The sequence below is a fragment of the Geotrypetes seraphini genome, chromosome 3 (genome assembly GCF_902459505.1).
Source record: "Geotrypetes seraphini chromosome 3, aGeoSer1.1, whole genome shotgun sequence".
NCBI classification, from domain to species: Eukaryota; Metazoa; Chordata; class Amphibia; order Gymnophiona; family Dermophiidae; genus Geotrypetes; species Geotrypetes seraphini.
Genome location: NC_047086.1, coordinates 209,011,481 through 209,035,866, shown reverse-complemented (window position 1 = coordinate 209,035,866; position 24,386 = coordinate 209,011,481). Strand labels below are relative to the sequence as shown.

At 42.7% G+C, this 24,386-nt stretch overlaps 1 long non-coding RNA gene across 1 annotated transcript in view; it reads left to right on the top strand.

Annotated features, from left to right (window-relative positions):
- LOC117356441 overlaps positions 1–22,619 on the top strand; it is an 85,740-nt gene extending 63,121 nt beyond the window's left edge. The window contains exons 2-3 of the long non-coding RNA XR_004538641.1: positions 3,351–3,455; positions 21,990–22,619. This is a non-coding gene — a long non-coding RNA (uncharacterized LOC117356441). The remainder of the gene's footprint in view (positions 1–3,350; positions 3,456–21,989) is intronic.
- Positions 22,620–24,386: the final 1,767 nt, after the last annotated feature.

Sequence of the window (24,386 nt, the reverse complement as noted above, 5' to 3'; positions counted from 1 at the left end):
TGTTCAGCGATTACTGTCGGTTTGGATTATCGGGCACTCCTTCGTCCATTGGGCGGGGGAGCGTGCGGTGGTCAGACCGTGCGGTCAACACTTGGGCCTTCGTCGGCGCGGAGTCTACGTCTCGTGGTGGGGTCAGCGAGGCATGCGTTGGCATCAGCTGCTGCCTCTTCTTGATGACCTTCGACATCGTGCTCGGCGTCCGGATCTGTTGCTGCTTCATCTTGGGGGCAACGATGTGGACTCTTTTAGCGGGAAATGTTTAATTGACACTGTAATCGATGATCTCGGGGTGATTCGGGGTTGGTTTCCTGCTGCTCGGATTGTTTGGTCTGACATTATACCGCACCCCAAGCGGTTGGTGTCGCGCAGGTGGACCAGAGGGCTCATTAAGGTGAACCGTCAGATCGGTCGGTGGGTCGAATCGAGAGGGGGATTACAGATTAAGCACTCTTGGGTTGATGTCTCTTGTTCCGGGTTGTTTTACAGGGATAGAGTGCATCTTTCAGACATTGGGTGGGATCTATTGTTAGACGATTTTGCTTCTTGTTGTGAACGAGTGCTCGACCTCTAACCGCAGCTCTGTTCATTGTTGGGGGGGCCTGCAACGAGTTGCAGGCCCGTGGCGGTATCCCGAGCTACTGGCGGCTGGTCTCATCATGGGATGAGTGGTAGGCCGGCTGGGAGCCGTGCCGGTGGGTCGGATGACCCTGGACAATGGGGCATGTGGGGACATGCCACCCCTCGGACTCTTGCTTAGATGGCAGGGTCGGGGGCCATTTTCATCTATGTCGGTAGCTCGGGATCAGGGGTCACAATGGTGGGTTCCATTGTGGCGGTTTAATCAGGAAAATGTTAGTTAAGGATGTTTAATATATGTGGTTTAATATATGTAAATTGTATTTAAATATGTTTTCAATAAACAGGGCTGCGGCCAGGTTTTTTCCACTCAGGTCTATGTGTCTCATTGGTGTGCGGGTGGGATTGGTAATTAATGTTGAAATGATATGCATGGGGTAAGCGGGCCGCTCCAGCTTCCGCTGTTATAAAAAGCCCGAGAGCCTGTCTCGACGGGCGGCTCTAACGCGGAGCTGGGGGCCCGCGTTGCCGTCCGTCGGGATGATAGATAGGAGGGGGCAGGTAGGCAGAAAATATTTTAAGAAGGGAGGAGGTCTTTCCCACCGTGGGAGGGACCTCCTATAGGTTAAATTGGGGCCGCAGGGTTGCGTGGGTGGGGGGGTATATAAGCTGAGGGCTCGGAGGACCGTAACGGTTTCCGGTCCTCCGAGGCAGCTTTCCCACCCTCCCACCCGTTAGTTCTGTTGAGGGAGTGGGGGTTTTTTTTTTTTTATTTGGCGGTATCCCGAGCTACTGGCGGCTGGTCTCATCATGGGATGAGTGGTAGGCCGGCTGGGAGCCGTGCCGGTGGGTCGGATGACCCTGGACAATGGGGCATGTGGGGACATGCCACCCCTCGGACTCTTGCTTAGATGGCAGGGTCGGGGGCCATTTTCATCTATGTCGGTAGCTCGGGATCAGGGGTCACAATGGTGGGTTCCATTGTGGCGGTTTAATCAGGAAAATGTTAGTTAAGGATGTTTAATATATGTGGTTTAATATATGTAAATTGTATTTAAATATGTTTTCAATAAACAGGGCTGCGGCCAGGTTTTTTCCACTCAGGTCTATGTGTCTCATTGGTGTGCGGGTGGGATTGGTAATTAATGTTGAAATGATATGCATGGGGTAAGCGGGCCGCTCCAGCTTCCGCTGTTAGAGGAATGGGATAGAAAGATGTCCAGTTACAAGGGAGAAGCCATGGGAGGTTGTCAAGGAGACGAGTGAGATAAGAATAGTGAATATAGAGGGTAGAAATGTAGTAATGGGGAGTAGATAAAAATTGAAGGGAAGATTGAGGAAGGAGTGAAACGGTAAATGAGAGAGAGAAGGAGATGTAAAGTTGATAAGTGAAAATAAAAAGGAGATAAGAGGACTGGAATGTGAGAAAGAAGGTAAAATTGGCGTGGACAGAGGCAGAAAAGAAAGGAGGAAAGATAAAAGGGAAAGACAAATATGTCAAGAGACAGATGTGAGGGAATGGAATAATCAAAAAAATAAAAAAAGAGACAAAGCCTCGGACTACCATGAAGAAAACAGCAAAAAGAGGCACTGGAGATGTCACAGCCAACTGATGATCATGAGTCTTTTATTCAATAATAAACTATTAAAATGTATAAAAACAAACAAAGTCCCGACTAGGATCCAAGTTTCGATGACAACTCTATATTTAATTCTTACATCATAAATTTTTATATTAAAAAACCCCCTCTTTTTTAGTACATAGTACGTAGTGGCTACATAATTCATTAATTATATCAGCCAAGCAAATAAGTACAGTATTGTCAAACTGTCCATATTTAAGTTTATTAAGAGCTCACTCGATTAATTGATTACTGCATTAGTTCATTCGTTTGATCACTCATTTTGATTAAGTTCATCTGTTTGATCATTCATTTTTTACTTTTTAATTGATTAATTTTCAGATGACTCTATGATCAAGTTTCACATGATTTCATTATTAACTCTCAAATCATTCTATGATTAATTTTGGGATATTTGTATAATTAATTTTCTAATGAATGTGGTTTGGTCTGTTTTTCTAAACTTTTCTTTAACAAAACATTTTTTAGCATACAATGTCATGCATTTTAAACATTCATTGACTATAACAGCTAAGTGAAAATGTGCTGATACATACGACCTCTTTTACAAAGGCGCACTAGCGGCTGCGCTGCGCTAATGGCCCCGAAGCCCATAGAGATTTAAAGGACTTCGGGGCTGTTGCTGCGTGGCTTTGTAAAAGAGGCCGATTGTTTTTTTTAAGCTTTCCAAGCATTCACTCAATTAATCAATTATAGTATTAATTTATCAGCACAATCTCTAAACTTTTTTGACTTATTAGGCAAATTGGTCTGGTTTATTGGCATTTTATTTATTAGATTAACAACCTGTTTTTTTGTATTTGGATGTCAAGCTTTTTATCGTAATGAGCAGTTTATATTGATCAAAAAGTATTTTAATGCACCACATTGGTCATTTGTTTCTATTACATTCTTTTATACATACATTTTATCAAAAGTATTGATTGTTTATGATATTAATTCACATGAATATTCTTTTGTGTACTCTTCAGTTTTATACTGTTCCCTGAAGAAGGCGACATTGTTCTCGAAACTTGGATCCTACTTGGGACTTAGTTTTTATACATTTTAATTGTTTATTATTGAATAAAAGACTCAAATTCATCAGTTGGCTGCGACATCTCAAGTGCCTCTTTTTGCTGTTTTCTTCAGGGAATGGAATAAAACAGGAGGAGAGAAGAACTGATAAATGTTCAGCAGGCATTGGAAGAATTAGCAAAAGACAGTAAAGAAGAAGAAAAACTGGGACCAATAAAGGTAGAAAAAAAGTGTTTTATTTTGAAATTATGTTAGCTTTGGGGAATGTGCACAGCAAATGTCTATGTTTTGTGTTTACTATTTAAAAAATGCATTTCTGACTGTATTTTTCCACTATGACAGCATTTATCTATTTATTTTTTTAAACTTATAACCTGCATAATCTAAAAATCCTTGGCAGCTCACAAACAATCCATTGTTAATTTAAAAACTCATAAGACGCACATACATAAAATTAAAAAATAGTAACGTCTCACTGACCTTTTCAGTTTATCATCACTTAATATGTAACCAAATGTACTTGCATCTCAAATACACATTATGCATTAAGGGATCCTTTTACTAAGGTGCGCTAGCCAATTTAACATGTGCTAATCGATTTAGCGTGCACTAAATGCTAAGGCATCCATTATATTCTCTGGGCAGCTTAGCATGCACAAATCTTTAGCACACTCTAAATCAGTTAACGTGCCTTAATAAAAGGACCCCTATATGTTTCTAAGGGTTCCTTTTACAAAGGGGTAGCAATTCCCAGCGCAGCAAATGTGACAAAGCCCATAGGGATTGATGAGGTTTTGTTGCATTTGCTGCGCTGGAATTGCTAAGGCAGCTTTGTGAAAGGAGCCCTATGTAAGTGCTTCCTAACCTGTCTTAGACTTTTCCCTTGATACTGATTACAGCCAAAACACGGCAAAAACAGAAATGTATTTCATTCTTTTTTCAAAGCATATAATTTTCTGCATTTCAAGGGTCAAGGTATTCCACAGCTTTGGACTCTAGCTCTATAGTCCTCCAGTCTAATACTACTACTACTGTTAATTATTTCTATAGCTCTACCAGACGCACGCAGCGCTGCACAGAGTCACAAAAATTTTTAAAAAACCAATCCCTGCTCAAAAGAGCTTACAATCTAAACAGGCAAGACAGACAAACAGGATGTCATGGATACAGTTAAGGGGAATGGTTAATCAGCTGGCTGGGTTGGAGGGCAGAAGAAGTATGGTAAGACAGATCTTCTAATAATGCTTTGTCAGTAGATCTCAAAACTTTAGATGGTTGATAGATCCTAAGACTTGAAGTGACAATAGGTAAAAATGGATTATTCAGAATTTTAAAAACATATTATTGTATATGATGCATTATTATTTCTACTGTGCACCTTTGGGGTGCGCTGGTGTTGTATTTGCTGTGTTAGCATCAATAAAAATTGTTTCAACCTAAAATTTTTAAACAAATCTATGCTTAATCAGTAACTAATGTAATGCTTCCAAAACTGGAGCAATATATGAAAAACAAGAACTACTAATCAGGACTTTCATTTTTGTGCTACCTGCAGCACTCACAGGGCCGGATTCTCAAACCGTACTGTGCCTGTAACAATGGCTAGAATTTTACCAGTCGATTATCAGAATGGCTCACCATGGTCTTTTGGGAGCTTCCTAACAGACTCCAACTCTGCCATACAAATGTAGTACTATGAGGTCATTACTATTAAAATGGTAGTAAAATGGGCTCATTAATATTCTCTGAGTGATTTTCTATCATCGCTGAGTGATTTTCAAATCTCGTTGAACTATATTTGCGGTCCAAATTTTCTGGCAGGGTCTGAGCTGTCATAGCCTTACTTTCTGGTCAGTGCCTGAGCACTGATTGACTAACAGGAAAGTAAGGCTTGACAGCTCAGACATGCCTCCCCCCACTGCAAATTTAATAAAAACATCCTCAATTCCTCTCTCCCTCCCATCGATCAACCACCCCCCCTCCTCCCCCCGGGCTGCTCAATGTGATACCCACCATCCCGTTCAGCAGGAGGGATGCCCATTCCCTCCTGCAGCCAGCATTCCCCACCCCCCTGACAACCCCACAACAGCCCCTGCACCTTTAAATTGAAGGACAGCAGGAGGGATGCCTACTCCTTCCTGCTGCCATTGCTGGGGTCTCCCGCTGCCACCCCCAACAACCCACCGCTCCCCCCATACATTTAAATTGAAGGACAGCAGGAGAGATGCCTACTCCCTCCCACCACAGGGGTCCCCACCCCCACCCCCCACAATCCCCCAACAACCAACTGTACCCTCGTACCTTTAAAATTGAAAGAAAGCAGGAGGGTTGCCCACTCCCTAACCCCCTGTCAGCCCCCACCTCCACATACCTTGGATTTGAAGGATGGCTGGAGGAATGCCCACTCCCTCTAGCTGGCAGGCCACCTCTTCAAAATGGTGGGCCTTCTCCTTCCCGGTGCAACCTTGGATGCACAGGGAGGAGCCTAAAGCCAAGATTGGCTCAGGTGCCTAAGGCCCCTCTCCTGGGTGGGGGCTATAGGTGCCAGAGCCAATTAGGGCCTTAGGCCTGTGCCCAGTGTCTCCTGGGATGCACTGGGAGGTGCCTAAGCCCCTGATTGGCTCAGGCACCTAAGGCCCATCCCTCTAGCCGTCCTTCAATTCCAAGGTACAGGGATTGTGATGGACACCAGCGACAGGAGGGAGTGGGCATCCCTCCTGCTTTATTTCAATTTAAAGGGACAGGGGCATGGCAAGTTGTCGGGAGGTTGTGAGGGGGTGGAGAACCCCAGCAGCGGAAAAGAGTGGGCATTCTTCCTGCTATCTTTCAATTTATATGTATGGGGGGAGTGGTGGGTTGTCAGGGGCGGCAGCGGGGAACTCCTGTGGCAGGGGTAGGAAGGAGTGGGCATCCCTCCTGCCAAATCTTGTACAGGGTGCTAATGGGGGTCCCGGCAGCGGTGGATGAGAGGAGGCGTTGGTGGAAGGGGGGACTTTGCTTTCTGCTGCCCTCTCTGCTGGTTAATCAGCTGAGCTGGCAGGACTCAGGGAAAAAGTTGATCAGGGCAGTGACAGCAGCTTTGACAGAAGGGAGGAGCAATGCTTATCAATTGCTGTTCTCAGGGCCGGCATTTATTTATAAATTTTTATCAATACAGTTACAATACTACTTGATTCTAAGTAAAGCAACAAAAAAAATCTTTCTACCTTTTGTCATTTCTACTTTAAATCATCTTCTCTTTGCTCTCTTCTTTCTATACAGCGTTTGTCCTCACTTCCTTCCATGGAACATCTGCCCTCTCTTTGCCCCTTCCACCCAGCTTCTGCCCTCTCTCTCTACCCCTTCCATCTACTACCCACACTCTCTCTGCCCCTTCCATCTACTGTCCACCCTCTCTCTTTTCCATATGGCATTTTCCCTCTTTCTATGTCCCTTCAATAAACTGTATATCCTGTGTCCCTTCTCTCCTTTGCACATGATTCATTTCAGCTTCACCCCCTCTCCATTTTTCTGTCTCCACCATCTCCCCTATGCTGTGGCATCTCTCTCTTTCTCTTCTCCGTTCCTTCTTTCCTTCCCACTCCACACCATGGTCTGGTATCTCTATCTCCTTCCCTTCCCTCCCCCCATGCCATGGCATCTCTTCCTCTCCCTCCATGGTCTGGTATCTCCTTTCCTTTTTTCCTTTCCCTCCCTCCCATGGATTTGGCATCTCTGGTTCCCCTCCCTTGTCTTCCTTCTCCCTCCTTCACTCTCTCCCCCCAATTGGGTGCTGCAACAGTAGCATTTCTCTCCCCCCTCCCTGTGCAGCAGCAGCATTTCTCTCCCCCCTGCCTGTGCAGCATTTCTACCCCCCTTCCCTGTGCAACAGCAGCATTTCTCCCCTCTTGCCTGTGCATCATTTCTACCCTCCCCCTTCCCTGTGCAGCAGCAACATTTCTACACTCCCCCCTTCCCTGTGCAGCATCAACATTTCTACGCCCTCCTTCTCTGTGCAGCAGCAACATTTCTCTTCCCTGCCCAGCATTTCTGGCTGGTTCCCCTGCTCAAAGCCGCCAGCATCTACACCTCACGCAATCGGCGTCTGCGTCAGAAGCCTACTCTCTGATGTCATGACGTCAGAGGGAACGCTTCCGACATAGCCACGGATCGTGTGAGGAGCCAGCCAGAAGCTGAAGAACCACCGGAGTGAGCACCTGCGGACACCCATGTTTACTGCCGCTGCTGCTGGTTAAGGAAAGCAGCAGCGGCAGAATAGGGAGGGTGGCAGGCTGTGCACCTGGGGTGGACCTCCCCCCCCCTTGGTATACCACTGCTTACCCACTTTTGCCTGAAGAAAAAGACCGGAACAAGTATTGCCAGACCAGGAAAGGAAGTGTATGCATTTGAACTGTGACAAGAATAATTCTTGTACAGAAAGTTTGCTTTCATTTTTGAACTGCAACAAATTCATATGTTCTCTGGATGTCTGTTGTTTTGTTTTGGTATCAGCTTATTAAACAGACCAACAATAAAATCTGATTTTTGGTTAAAAGTATTACACTGGCCTGAATTTCCATGTTTTATGTACGGCATTCTGATTGGTTGGAGCAGTGTCAGAATTATACCTACCTGAAGAGAGTCTTCCCTCTTCCCAGGGAAGCCACGCCAAGGCCTCAGAAAGTCACCATCCAGGCTACCTGCAACCAAGGCAGGGCTTGCGGGGTGACAACATACATAGTTGGTACATCTTCCAATTACAATCCATTTATAAATTGCATACTTTAACAATATTCTATTGGGTCTATTCAAGTCACATGGTTTCCTCTTAATTTTACTTTGTTAGTACTTTTCCTTAGCAACAATGACTTAACTCATCACATGCTATTGGTTTCACTAAGCTGATAGAAGGAAGTGAACAACATGCTTACGAAGGTTATTTTGGCCTTGCAAACATGTTCTATTCTACTGCAAATATCTCATTTACAGAAACAATCCCATGATTTTCTATAACTACAAGCTCATCAATATTTGCCCTAACTATGTAAGTGGAAGAAAAATTAGTTCTTATAAACAGATATGCTTTCTCTCTAAACCATCTAAACAACTATTGATATTCTAGGTCAGTCTGGTCCCCCAGCCTATGTTGTCTGTTTCTCTAGAAACAATGATGACTCACATATCACTTGCTATGGGTTCCCCTATGTCAGCACTAGAAGAGGTTAACAAACATGTGCACTGAGGGCATGCCAACCTTGTTACATGCTTTTATTCTGTTGTAAACTTGGATGCAGACATTGCGGGACATTCCTGCACCTCCCTGCAGTTGCTGGCTCTGGTTTGGAACAAGAAGTGACGTTGGAAGGGGTGGCCGGCAGCCTCAGGGAAATGCAAGAAGGTTCTGCGATGTCTGCATTTAAGTTTACAGCCGCTGCTGCTGGTAGCAGCGGCAGAGTAGGGTGGGAGGTCCTGGATCCGGTGTGCTGGCTGTGCACCCCCTTAGAGCTTGCACCCGGGGCAGATGGCCTTCCACCCCACCCCCCTTGGTATGCTATTGTAAATAACTAAATATTTGCATGAGAATCTCTAAAAGAAAGTAGCTCTATGAGCCAACCCTCTAGACTTCAAAGATAGAAAAGCTTTTCAAAGAAGCTGTTTCATTTTCTCCACAATCTTGACTCCACAAAAGGGGGCTTCCCTCTTCCTGAAATAGGCCTACAAAATGGCCATTTTATATTTTTCATAAACAAATGTACCAAGAAGAGTTGCTCTTGTAGTAATACTCAACATGACAGGGGTTGCCATACATGAGAAATTGGAAAAATTGCGATAGATTGAATTATAGCTTTTGGTGGAACTCCCTATGTCATATATTTAAAATGGAAAGCGTAATTGCCATGCAGCAGGGGAATTTTAGGAAATTTCAGGATATTTGGGAACCATTAACAAAATATTGTAATGAATGAATATCATTTTCCCCCCTTAAATATGCACATCCAAGGTAGGGGGAGAAGGGTGGAGGGATGTTTTGGTTTTCTTATGAGTGCAAATAATGTGGAGAGGGGAGGGTTATTATATGTCTTCTTATGTTTGATGAAAGTCATTGTATATGGGGGAGGGAGGGTTATGGGATCTGAATTAAATTTTAATAGGATGTTAAGTGATATATTTAAATATAAATTGATGTTATATGCTGTTGCACTTATTATAAGTTTTAAAAATGAATAAAGAATATTAAAAAAAAAAAAAAAAGAATTTTTATAGATGAGGCGGAAAGAGCTTGCATAGAAGTCTCAGAAATAGAGAATGACATGGTGACTGTTTCCCGTGGCTAGAGGTGGGTAACCCATAGGAACAGGGGAAAATATTGACTGATTGCTGCAGGTACGGGGATAAGGTTTTTACTTCCTATAGTTTGACACGTACAACTCTGTGATTTAAAAAATTCTTTTAATTACCCATCCACATGGCTCAGCTTATAATGGTGCTGCAGAGCTAAAAATCCTGCCAAACAGGTTCTGTGTTTTGCTGCTTGTACTGCAGCTTTGTGGCTTCAACAGAAACCAAGTTATAATGAGGTGCAGCAATTATACTAATTACCAGGCTATCAATTCTTATTTTAAAGCTCTGTGATAGCTTCTATATATGGAACATGTAAAAAAAAAATTCCTCCAGAAAACTAGGCGAAGTCCCCAGAAAACTAGGCAAAGTCCTGGGATAGATGAAGACTGACTCATCTGTTTCTTAAGATTCGTACTCCACCCTTCCCTAGCAGAGAATCCAATCCAATCTTTGGTTTTATATATCGATCCATCCCTCCAATAGGGCTCAACTTGGTAAACATATATTCACAGAACAAATAAAGAATTGGACAAAAGCTCATTAGTTTGAAGCAGAATCTGTCAGAAATTTCTGAAATAAATAAGTTTTCAGCACTTTCTGAAAGATTGATAATTGAGAAAGAAATCTGACCTCAGAAGGAAACTCATTCCAAATTTTTGCAAATTAGAAAGTAAAAGATCAGCAAAAATTTGCCAAAGTTTTAATTCTCTTAACAGTAGGTAAACCCAAGTTTATATTTCTGGACGTTCCTGGAATTAGATGGTTTGCAAGAACCAAGGGGGAAAAACTCCCGTACAGAATTTTGCATATCACACTAGCACATTTAAACTGAATTCTCCAATAGACTGGGAGCCAGTGAAGTGTTTTCAATAAAAGAGTAACACAATCGTATTTACATTTACCAAATATCAGTTTTGCCGCCGTGGTCTGAATCAAGGCAGTCAGGTTTCTAGGAAATCTGCAATGAATATGTGCAAGATAGAATTGCATACATTGAAAGCAGTGTATGCAACCTCTGTCAAGCAAATTCATTGTTATGCCCTAAAAACTGATGTGAGCAGGGCAACATTTTTTTGGTTTGGCTGCACTTCACTGGGACATCCTCCCCCCTCCCTTCCCCCCAAGTTTTAGACTTTTGGTTTGGTTTGGTTTGGTTTTAGCCTGCATTGGTAGAACTTAAAAAAATGTACTACAGTAATTGATAATTCATATTAAATTAATTTAGCATGCACTCAGGGGTCCTTCACTAAGGTATGCTAACAGATTTAGAGCACACTAACAAATTATTAGTGTGTGTTAAGTGTAATGCAGCCAGGACCTGGAGGCTGAGCTGAGGCAGATATGCAAAAGCGGAAGCGTGATGGTGATGGGAGACTTCAACTACCCTGGGATAGACTGAAGTATTGGACACTCAAACTGCACAAGGGAGACCAAATTCCTGGAAACCACGAGGGACTGTTTCATGGAACAGCTGGTCACGGAACCAACACGGGGGGATGCAACTCTCGACCTAATCCTCAATGGGCTAGGGGGACCTGCAAAGGAGGTGGCAGTGCTAGAACCCCTAGGAAACAGCGATCACAACATGATCCAGTGCAAGCTGGAAATTGGACCATCAAAGGTGAAAAGATCCACAGCGACAGCACTCAACTTCAAAAAAGGGAATTATGATGGCATGAGGAAACTGGTGGGAAAGAAACTCAATGGTAGCGAAAGGAAGATGGAGTCTGTAGAAAAAGCCTGGTCCCTACTCAAGGGCACGGTGCAAGAGGCACAGAACCTGTACATTCCCAGATTCAGGAAGGGGTGCAAAAAAAAACCGAACATAAAACCCAGCGTGGATAACAACTGCAGTGAAAAAGGCGATAAGTGACAAGAAAACATCGTTCAAAAAATGGAAAAAGGACCAAACAAAGGACAACCAAATGGAACACAAAGAACACCAAAGGAAGTGTCACCGTGTGGTTAAAAAAGCTAAAAGGGAATATGAGGAGAGACTGGCGGGGGAAGCAACAAACTTCAAATCGTTCTTCAGATATGTGAAGGGGAAGCAACCGGCAAGGGAAGAAGTGGGGCCATTGGATGATGGAGACAAAAAAGGAGTGGTAAAAGAGGAAAAAGAGATAGCAGACAGGTTAAATAAGTTCTTCACGTCAGTCTTCACGAGGGAGGATACATCCAATATTCCGGAACCGGAGGACATCGTGAATGGGGATCGGGATGAAAAGCTGGTCCAACTAGAGGTAAGCCAAGAGGATGTCCTCAGGCAGATAGACAGACTAAAGAGCGACAAATCGCCAGGTCCGGACGGCATTCACCCAAGGGTACTCAAGGAACTAAGGAACGTAATAGCAGAGCCACTTCGCCAAATATGTAACCTATCCTTAAAGACTGGAGAGATCCCGGAGGATTGGAAAATTGCAAATGTCACGCCCATCTTCAAGAAGGGTTCAAGGGGGGACACAGGGAACTACAGGCCGGTGAGCTTGACCTCGGTCCCGGGAAAAATGATGGAAGCACTGATTAAGGACAGTATCTGTGAACACATAGAAAACAATGGACAGCTAAAGTCGGCTTCTGCAAGGGTAGGTCATGCCTCACAAACTTATTGTACTTCTTTGAGGGAGTAAATAGACAGGTGGATAAAGGAGAATCCATTGACATCATTTACCTTGACTTTCAAAAAGCCTTTGACAAGGTACCGCACGAAAGATTGCTTAAAAAACTGTGGAGACACGGAGTGCAAGGGGAGGTCCACCGATGGATCAAAAACTGGCTGGCAGACAGGAAACAGAGGGTTGGAGTGAAGGGCCATTACTCAGACTGGCATGGGGTCACGAGCGGAGTTCCGCAGGGGTCGGTGCTGGGACCGCTCCTGTTCAATATATTTATTAATGACCTGGAGGCGGGAACAAATTGCGAAGTTATTAAATTTGCGGATGACACCAAACTCTACCGCAGGGTTGAAACCATGGAAGACTGCGAAGATCTGCAAAGGGACCTAACGACGCTAGAAGAATGGGCCAAAAAATGGCAAATGAACTTTAATGTAGGGAAATGCAAGGTCATGCATGTAGGGAAAAAGAACCCGATGTTCAGCTACAAAATGGGAGGATCACTGCTAGGGGTAAGTAACCTTGAAAGAGACCTGGGAGTGATGGTGGACACGTCTTTAAAGGCGTCGGCACAGTGCGCCACAGCCTCAAGAAAAGCAAACAAAATGTTGGGTATCATTAAGAAGGGTATCACGACCAGGACAAAGGAGGTCATCCTGCCACTGTATCGTGCAATGGTGCGACCGCATCTGGAGTACTGTGTCCAATATTGGTCGCCGTACCTCAAAAAGGACATGGCGGTACTTGAGGGAGTCCAGAGAAGAGCAACTAAACTGATAAGAGGTATGGAAAACCTCTCATATACTGACAGACTGAAAAAGCTGGGGCTGTTCTCCCTGGAAAAGCGGAGACTTAGAGGAGACATGATAGAAACCTTCAAGATCCTGAAGGGTATAGAAAAAGTACACAGGGACAGATTTTTCAGATTACGGGGAACCACAAGTACAAGGGGGCACTCAGAAAAATTAAAAGGAGACAGGTTTAAAACAAATGCCAGAAAGTTCTTTTTCACCCAGAGGGTGGTGGACACATGGAACGCGCTCCCGGAGGCTGTGATAGGCCGGAGCACGTTACAAGGCTTCAAAGAAGGTTTGGATAGGTTCCTAGAGGATAAAGGAATTGAAGGGTACAGATAAGAGTAGCGGTAGGTTATAGGGATAGTCTGGGACCATTGCTCAGGCAATGGGCCTGATGGGCCGCCGCGGGAGCGGACCGCTGGGCGAGATGGACCTCTGGTCTGCCTCAGCGGAGGCAACTTCTTATGTTCTTATGTTCTTAATGTACTGTGAGGCATTTAACGCACACTAAATCCATTAGTGCACCTTAGTAAAAGAACCCCTACATTTTTAGGGGACCCTAATGAACCAAATATGCACTAAAAGATGCACATCCTTGCTGAAAACCTGACTGCTTGGTGCTCCTAAAGGCACTTTTAGAACCACTGAAGTGCAAGTAATGTGCAAATCACTGCTGTATTTCTGGAATTTGTAGTTCATATTTCTCTGAGTAAAACAGAAATAAAAGCCAATAAACAAGTTGAGGGTGAATCCTTTTTCTCTTTTGACATGCAAAATGTATTAGGCATACAAGCGGATGACATCATGACACAATTCCAGGCAGAGCAATCCTTCCACAGCTCCCTCAGTTTTGTAATTTCTAAATATAATAGGAAACAAAGCTCTCTCACTTTCTGAAGTACTTCGACTTTTGTCATAAGAAAATTTTTTTCTCTTCAGTTTTTAACAAGGTACGTTTTTTTTAATTGCAGGCTGCTGCAGTAAAAGCTCCAATGCTCAAAAGAATTCTATGTGCGTCGGAGCTTTTACCGCAGTGGCCTGGGATAAAAAACCTTAATACAGCTTGATAAAAGGGACCTGTTTTATTATTTAAAATTTGTTTTCATTCTTCCTGTGGACCAGCGTGTAGATAAAGTCAAGGTTTTGATCAGAACTTTTGCACCAATTCCAGGTCACTCATCCAAATCAAATTGAAAGCAAGCACTGTAGAAGAATATGACAAATGCTGTACATATAGCAAATTTTCAAATTTTCATCAAGCACACACCACAAACTTAAGTGCGAGTTAAGTATGTGAGAAATATATAGGGCAAGTCTTTTTTTCAAACACGTGTTTGTGGGCTGTGCTTGATGAAAAACAGGTTTGAATTTGGGACTATTGACCAGTACCTTGATATTAATATCATTTGAGACATTTACCCAAGTAATATAATGGGTACGCCTCATGTCAAAATGATTGACAGCTATCAAGATAAGGATTGACCAATCAGTGTTCACTTCTGGTTTAAACCCTGCCCACTCTCTGCCCACACCCCGCCCATTTTTACCAAACCCCGCCCGCACCACATCCACTTTTGCTTAAGCCCCGCCCAAACCATATCCACTCCCACCCAGGTCCCGCCCATGCATCACCCCTCCCATAGGAATGAATGGTAGTAGCACCACCCATGCCCCCTGCCCACATCACCAGAAATGCACCTTCTGATGACGTTTTCGGAAATGGTTGTGTCTGACCCTGGAAATGCACTTTCTGAAGATGTCAGTGGAAATGGATGTGACTGAAATACTGATGACGTTGGCGGAAACAGGGTAAACGAAGCATCGGAAATGTGCATTTCTAACAATGTCAGTGGAAACAGGGTAAATGAAGCGCTGGAAATGCGCTTTTCTGATGAGACGGAAATGCATTTTCTGATGGTGTTAGTGGAAATAGATTTAGTCGAACCCCCGGAAATGATGTGGCCAGAAAAAAAAAAGTGTCTTTATTTTAACAACCTGTTAAGTTAAAAGACAGGTTTGAAGATCTAATTGTTAGAGCAGTGCATACATTGCTAATATTTTTGGGGTTTTTCAGCACACAGAAGAGAAATGCCAACCAGTTACAGATGCCTTTTTTTTCTTTTTTAAAAAAGAGGCACTTCATATGGAAACCTTAATGTTTGTGGGAAGGGTAACACTCCGATTGTCATGGTGACAACTGATAAGCTGGTTAATCATAAAGGTTCTTGCAGCCCCTGATAAAGCCAAGGGGGGAGGGAGGAGGTGTGTATAAACCTGTCTGAACATGTCCCTGCCTACTGGTGTTGTCATAGTGACGTATGCCTTAGCTCTTGAACAAGCAGCTGTTAACAAGCAGAAATAAAACTAAAAAATAAACTTAGTTTTATAGACTGAGTCATCAACCAAGAGGAGTTCGACTCGGTTAACAATAATATAAAACATAATACATAAATTTGACATGGAAGAGTAGGCTGAAATAGTTAATTTCCAAAATGTTTAGCAAACAAAAAAGTTTTCAGAACTTTCCGGAATAAAGCAAAAGAACTTAAGCTTCTTAATGTAAGCGGTAAAGCATTCCAGAATTCAGTTAATTTAAGGGCTCCTTTTATCAAGCTGCGCTAGCGGTTTAACACGCGTAAATAGCGCACATTAAACCACCAACCGCTACCACCTCCTCTTGAGCAGGCAGTAGTTTTTGGCCAGCACGGGGGTTAGCGCGTGATGAAACGTCACATGCGTTAGCCCCGCTAGCGCAGCTTGATAAAAGGAGCCCTAAAAGCAAAAGAATAACTATATCTCTTAAAGGTTCTGTTTTTACCACTGAGAGAGGGAAATGTAAATTTTAATTTTTGAGAACTTCTGGCAAGATGAGATCTATGAACATTCCAGTCTACAGGAACAAAGTGGCAAAAATGCCAAATAGGATCTTAAATGCAATACAAATGCACTTAAATTGAATTCTGAGATACACTGGAAGCCAATGTAAGTCTTTGAGCAGAGGAGTTACGTGAACAAATTTACTCTTACCGAAAAAAAGTTTAGATGCAGTGTTCTGTATTAATTGAAGTCTCTGCAGACTGACCTTTGAAAGACCCAAATACACTGAATTGCAGTAATCCAGCCTTGACAAAATAATTGATTGAACCAATACAGAGAAATTCTCATGCTGAAAAAAAAAGCCCCACTGTCCCTAAAAACAGAGTATTAAGACATACTTTTTATTTAGAGCGAGGTTAACAGAGCTGACTGGAACAGGGTACAGATGAAGGAATCTTTAATGAAGCATATTTATTATAATCCAAAAACAGCAGGCAGCTATGCTGGCATTAACCCTCTACTTCAAGCTGCTAAAATGCATGGTAAAACAACCAGCAGAAAAGAAGTAGTCGACTGGGTCACCAGTCAAAATGCATACAATTTACACAGACCTGCTAGAATCCATTTTAAAAGAAATAAAACAATTGTGTCAGAAGTTGACAGCCAGTGGCAAAGCGACTTAGTGGACATGGCGACCTTGGCCAATTATAAACAATGGTTACAAATACATCTTAACGGTAATAGATATCTTGTCAAAATATGCATGGGCCATGAGTTTAAAAACAAAAACTGGTCACGAAGTTACCAAAGCCTTTGAAACAAATATTTAGTTTAGGGCGTACACCTGAAAAACTACAAACAGACAAGGGTAAAGAATTTTTAAATAAGTCTCTGAAGAATTTATTAAAATAGAAACATAGAAACATAGGAATAGATGGCAGATAAGGGCCCACGGCCCATCTAGTCTGCCCACCTTAATGTCCCTCCCCTACCTTTGCCCTGTGAAGAGATCCCATGTGCCGATCCCATTTGGCCTTAAAATCAGGCACGCTGCTGGCCTCAATCACCTGTAGTGGAAGACTATTCCAGCGATCAACCACTCTTTCAGTGAAAAAGAATTTCCTGGTGTCACCTCGTAGTTTCCCGCCCCTGATTTTCAACGGATGCCCTCTTGTTGTCGTGGGACCCTTGAAAAAGAAGATATCTTCCTCCGCCTCAATGCGGCCCGTAAGATACTTGAACGTCTCGATCATGTCCCCCCTCTCTCTGCGCTCCTCGAGCGAGTATAGCTGTAATTTGTCAAGCCGTTTTTCGTATGGTAGATCCTTGAGTCCCGAGACCATCCGGGTGGCCATTCTTTGCACCGACTCCAGTCTCAGCACATCCTTGCGATAATGCGGCCTCCAAAATTGCACACAGTATTCCAGGTGGGGCCTCACCATGGATCTATACAATGGCATAATGACTTCCGCCTTACGACTGACGAAACCCCTTCGTATGCAGCCCATGATTTGTCTTGCCTTGGACGAAGCCTGCTCCACTTGATTGGCAGACTTCATGTCCTCACTGACGATTACCCCCAAGTCTCGTTCTGCTACCGTTTTTGCTAGGATCTCGCCATTAAGGGTATAAGACTTGCATGGATTCTGGCTGCCCAGGTGCATAACTTTGCATTTTTTGGCATTGAAGTTGAGTTGCCATGTCCTAGACCATCGCTCCAGTAGGAGTAGGTCGTGCATCATGTTGTCGGGCACTGAATCTTCGTCTGTTGTGCATTTGCCCACTACATTACTCAGTTTGGCGTCATCGGTGAATAATGTTATTTTACCTCGAAGCCCTTCTGCCAAGTCTCTTATAAAGATGTTGAATAGGATTGGGCCCAAGACTGAGCCCTGTGGTACTCCACTAATCACCTCCGTCATTTCGGAGGGGGTGCCGTTCACCACCACCCTTTGGAGCCTACCTCCAAGCCAGCTCCCAACCCATTTCGTCAATGTGTTACCTAATCCTATAGAACTCATCTTGCTCAGTAACCTGCGGTGTGGTACGCTATCGAATGCTTTGTTAAAGTCCAGGTACACGATGTCCAGGGACTCCCCAATATCCAGCTTCCCCGTTACCCAGTCAAAGAAGTTGATCAGGTTGGATTGGCAGGATCTCCCCTTAGTAAATCCATGTTGTCGGGGATCCCGTAGATTCTCTTCATCCAGGATCTTATCTAATTGGTGTTTGATTAGAGTTTCCATTAGTTTGCTCACTATCGATGTTAGACTCGCTGGTCTGTAGTTTGCTGTCTCCATCCTTGAGCCTTTCTTGTGCTCAAGGATGGAGACAGCAAACTACAGACCAGTGAGTCTAACATCGATAGTGAGCAAACTAATGGAAACTCTAATCAAACACCAATTAGATAAGATCCTGGATGAAGAGATAAAGAGGAGTTCAATCCAAATTCCACAATGATCTGGCGAAATGATTGGATCTATGGCGGCCTTTGTAACCTGCTGTAATAAATGATCTGATACAAATATATAGTCTATTCTAGAAAATGATTTATGTACCTGGGACCAGAAAGAAAATTCCCGATCATTAAAATGAAGAATTCACCAAATATCCTTTAAACCACAAGATTGTACCAAATTATCTAACCCTAGAGAATTTATTATTCTCCTAGGGTTTTTTTTATCCAATATCTGTAGTAATTTTCTGAAACAGGGATAATATCAGCATACTGATATTATGAGGCCCTGTGAAAGAATTATGAATCATTCCCATTCTCTCTCCCCTCTTGCCACATAGCCATTCTAAAGCAAGGGAAAATGTTAGTACCTTGTGACAGAATGCTGATACATTCCCCCCTCCCTTCTTGTCACAAGATCCCTGTCACATATTAACCCTTATCTTATTTAACCAGTCCATATTTGGAAAGGACATCAGCTGACAGGCATTGAGGACATGCAAAAACACAGGTATTGTCTAAGTGCTAAGTTGGAGGGTGATCACGAGGTAAAGCACGAGGTAAAGGGAGGGTGATCACGATGTAAAAGCATGTACCTTTGTATCCACCAATGTAAAAGCATGTACCTTTGTATCACCAATCATTAGATGTGTAAACAAGGGAGTTACTATGATGTCATTAGCTTAGAAGCATAATAAAAGGGACTCGGAGCTAGCCACTGGCAATGCCTCCTTCCTGACTTGTATCCTGTGAGTGTGTGTTTGCTGTGTTCCATCCCTACAAGTGGCACCGGGAACAGGGACCCTTCGCCCTGCTTGCTCCGTCTGATGATAAGACTAGGTGCACCTCATCCTCTGGGATCCCCTCGAGGAAGTATGGGAAATTCCCTGTCAGATTTACAGCGTGCTCATGTGAAAGAATTGAACTATATTCTGAGACATACAGATAGAAAGGTCTCTGATTCACAGTTAAAATGTTTAATACAAGAGATAGAAGAGCACTGCCCCTGGTATCCAGAAAAGGGATCTCTAACAATAGAAGATTGGATAAGAGTCGGGAAAGTATTGTATGCTGAGCCTAGGGCGTTGGCAGCCATCTTAATTGTATGGCATAAGTGCAAGTGTGCCTTGGAGAAGGTAGGGACAGAGGCATCCTCCAAGATGGCAATGATCTCATTAACCGTTCCACCCTGACTATTCCAGTCAGAACACATATCCAAAAATCATACCTCCTGCACAGTTAACTCCAGTACCTTTAAGTGCAAAAAAGGAAGAAACATTAGCGCACCCTTTAAGTGCATTTCAAGCAATGATTTAAAAAAGCCAGAGAGGAAGGGCAATTAGCAGCAGAGGACATGAAAGATTTAATTCAAGCCTACCCAGTCACATATGCCTGAGATCCTAATGGTCCAGGACAGATAGCTACTTATCAACCATTATCCTTTACAATATTGTGAGAAATTCGTAAATCTATTTCAGAGACAGGTTTAAGAAGTAATTTCACAGCTGGGTTATTTGAAACTCTGGCTGGGGCACATACCTTAATACCACAAGATTGGAAAGACATTATGCGCATGGTATTGACTATGGGTCAATATGTTATGTGGGATAGTGAATATCAAAGGGAGGCTCAATGAAGAGCTTTAAAGTCTGGAGGGCTTTATACTCCAGATCAGTTACCTCAGGAACACCAGTTAACAGTTATGCAAGCATCAAACAGGGAGCCACCGAGCCTATATAGAATTTATAAGCAGGTTACAGGAAGCAATACAAAGACAAGTAGATAATAAGGAGGCTCAAAGTGATTTAATGATGAAATTAGCCAAAGACAATGCCAATTTAGATTGCCGTAAGGCATTGCAAGGCTTAGGCAACAGGGCAGATCTTACCTTAGCCGATATGCTGCAAGCTTGTGCTTGGTACTCAAACATACCAAATGGGCATTTTAGCAGCTGCAGTACAAAAAGTTCCACTCTATAAGGCAGCTATGGAACCAGGACACTTCAAACGAAACTGCAAGACAAATATTAATAAACAGCCCATATTGAGCAGAGGACGACCCCCTAATATTGGTCCAAAATGTAAGAAGGGATATCATTGAGCTAACCAATGTCGCTCAGAAACAGCGAGACACAACCCTTCGGGAAACTTCCCATCGGGCAGGTCTCTTGCCCCAGTACAGAGACTAGTCTAACCTGCCCCTTGAAATTTCAGGCACAAAGCCAACTGTGTTAAATTTAACTTATATATTCAAGCAGAACAGGCATTGAAAGAAAAAAAAAGAGCAGAAGATGAGGTTAGAGGTTTGTAGGTGCAGGAATTAGCTTAGTGGAACCGAGGATTTAGAAACTGCGTCTGTGTGTGAGGGGGCTGTCTGCCTGCATGAATGTGTGTTTTACTTGTGTGACTGATAAGATGGGTCTGAGGAGAAATTAGCGAAGGAGGAGTTGGTCAAAAGCTCTAGAGAGAGGATAAGGATTTTAACCTCTTATCTTTATAACCTCTTATACTTAAAAAATTGAGACTTGGTTCAGCAAGCACAACAATAAATTATATTTTTGTACATTGGTTGAAATACTGGTGACTAAGATGTGGGGTGTTAATTGTTCCTCATTAATTGGAGTCACTGTTGAATTACTAGATTCACGCTGTCACTGTAACTAGGGTCATTTTCTTCCCAAACTACCTGACCTTTGCACATCTTATCAAATTTGTTGACAGGCTTCAACCCAGGTCTTTTGTTTGCGACTCTTCAATACTGATAACGTTGATATTATCTAGGTTTGTCCAAGATTAGATATGAAGGATGTAACCTTCCATAGCTTTTGCTCACTCTGGTTAAGCTAATTATTAACTGCATTGCAGGGATAACACTGAGTACAGTGTTAGGTTGAACTTTTTGACAGATAAGCTTTTTAGGATTGGAACCTTCATGTAAATGGAACATTTACATTTCTCCTTTAAATATTAATGAACTTGCAATTTAATAGTTGTGGTATTTCACATCTTTAATTGTGAATGAAAAGTTTTTGTTTTTTTTTAAATTTATTTATTCAATTTTCAAAATACAATTCAAGATTTACTTGTATAGAAAGCTTTTTAAGTCAAGAAAAGAAAATCACAACAATATTATACATTTCAAGGATACCAATTAACTTAAGTTGGCTCAAGTCCACAAATGATCCAAAATGTAATTATAAACGGAAAATACAAAGAAACATCTGGACATCACGACATGAGAGATATAGGAGCACGCAATGTGTGTTTTACCGAAAGGGCTCACTTTACAACATCTAGCCACAATGTAGAGCTGTTGGGACATTTACACAGTGATCTATTTTTTCAAGAAAAGCTACTCGTCAATGGCATAGATCTTAAAATAAAACTGTCTCGTAACAAAAACTCTTTCTGTTTAATGAGCAAATGTGATGCTGACCAAAATTATAAACTCCTTATCCTAAACGCAGCCATTTTTGTAAAGACAGTTAAAGTGGCCCCAGAAGTGTGCTTGGGACATGCTGAAGCTCTACTGAAAGCTAACTGCTAGTATGTGATAAACCATGTGGGGTTGAAGGTGTTTAGCATACCGGCCAGTGCACGTGTGACTAACCAGGAAAATCTCTTTTTGGGGCAGTTGCCAAAGCTCATCGTGTTGGGTTTTGTACATAACGATGCTTTCAGTGCTAATTATGCTAAAAACCCTTTCAATTTTAAACATTACAATATTAATTTTGTGGCTCTGTATGTAGATGGTGAACAAGTACCCAGGAAGCCTCTACAACCTGACTTTGAAAATGGAAATTGTGTGAAAGAATATATGCAACTTGCTCAAGCAACTGGTAAACATCTGACAGACAACGCGCTGCTGGTTGATTGTCAGGAGTTTTACAAAGGTTATATGCTGCTCGCCTTTGACCTATCGCCAAACCAGGAGTGCGCAGACCACTTCTCGCTGATCAAAACCGGTAACCTGCAGGCTGAAATACATTTTGCCAGAGCTTTACCTCACACTGTGAACATGCTTGTGTATGGGGTTTTTGACAATGTGATAGAAATTAATCATAGAAGGAATGTTTTTTGACCATTCGCAACATCATGACAATTCTTGTGTAATCTACTTTGAACCATAAGGTAATGGCAGAATAGAAATCACTAATGTAATGTAATGTAACATGAACACAATACAGATCTTCCATATTTTAAAGAAGGATTCCTATGTTGCAGAATCTTTTTTAGATGTGTTGCCTAGTGATATGTTAACAGGATTAGAAATACCAAGGAAACCCGTGGGAATTGTTGTGAACACACACCCACACAACCTATCTGGAGAAAACTAGTTAGCTCTCTATGTGACTGGGGATGGAACAGAATTTTTTGATTATTACGGACAACCTCCGGATAGTTTATTCCAGGGGTGCCCAATACGTCGATCGCGATCGACCGGTAGCTCAAGAAGGCAACGTGAGTCGATCACGGAGCCCATCCCGGGCTCCGTGATTGACTCGTGTTGCCGTCCTGATCTTCCGGGCTGATCAGCCTTCCTCTGTATTCTCCCTAGGGCCTTTTAGCTGGGCGGTCCGCCCAGCTGACATCTGCTGCTGCCGCCGCTGCTGAACATTAAAAAAAAAACCCCGGCTTGGAGATTTCAGCCCATAGCGAACTTATGCTCCGGGCTCTAATGTGTGCGTGCCGTCTTCTCTTCCCTCCGAATTCGGAAGTTATGTCGGGGGGGGGGGGGGGCACGCACATGTTGAGAGCCCTGAAGCAAGCGTTCGCTATGGGCTAAGGCAGGAGACAGGTTAGTGAAGCATTTCCTCTTCTTGCTGCCGGGTCCTGCCTACTTTCTGTTTCCGTGAAGGCAGGACCCGGCAGCATTTCCCCCCAATAGGTTGATCGCGATGCTGGTCGGCTGAAGCAGGGAGAGCTTGGGGCAGCATCAGCTTTTGGGCCTGTTATTGGTGGCGGTTTGGGTCCTGGTCCAAGATGGCAGTGGCAGTGGCTTGGGGGAGGGCAGGGAGAAAGAAAGAAAAAGGGCAGGCAGGGTGACAGAAGGAAAGAAGAGAAACAGAAAAAAAAGAAAGGGAGGCAGAGAGAAAGAAAGGGCAGGGAGAGAGGAAGGAAAAGTTGGGGGAGGGAATGAGGTCTGGAGGAGAGGAAGAATACAGGCTAAAAGAAGGGAAGAAAGATTGGATGCACAGTCAAAAGAAGAAAGTGTAACCAGAGACTCATGAAATCACCAGACAAGGTAGGAAAAATGATTTTATTTTAAATTTAGTGATCAAAATGTGTCTGAATTTATATCTGCTGTCTATATTTTACACTAAGGTCCCCTTTTTACTAAACCGCAATATAGGTTTTTAGCGCAGGGAGCCTATGAGCATCGAGAGCAGCACTGGGCATTCAGCGCAGCTCCCTGCGCTCTAAAAACTGCTATCGTGATTTAGTAAAAAGGGAGGGGGGTATATTTGTCTATTTTTATATGGTTGTTACTGAGGTGATAGTGCATAGAGTCATCTGCTTTGACCTCTTTGAAAAACCCTGGAATAGGAATGATAATTAACATTTTCTATGCGTACAGTGTGCTTTGTGTTTTTTTTTAATTTTATTGTTGGTAGATCATTTTGACTTAGTCATTTTAAAAGTAGCTCGCAAGCCCAAAAAGTGTGGGCACCCCTGGTTTATTCTTTCCTAACAGCATTATGAACTTTTTCAATAAACACTGTAAGACCGTATTATATTATAACAGAGAGTTATATCACCCATTGTCTAAGGCCTGTGGCTATCACTGTGTGTTTTTTTACATCATCGCTGTAAAGGGCAAACTTTTGAAAATATTTTAGAAATGTATTCTGAAACTTAATGCAAAATGATGAAATGGTACTAAAATTTGTGAAAAACAAAAAACAAGTCTTGTGTAGATCTTTTCAAAACCTCTTTCATACCCCAATGTTGGATTTCCTACCATGAATGTCATGCTGTTTCTAGATTTTTTTTAAAAAGTAAACCTTAAAATCAAAATAAATGGCTGCAGTCTTTATTTTCATTTTTAAAAAGTATTATTTTATTGAAAATATGTTTTTTATATACTCAACCACCGGTAACTGGGAAATAATTTACATTTTTTTATGAGGAAGGAGTTCTTTGGT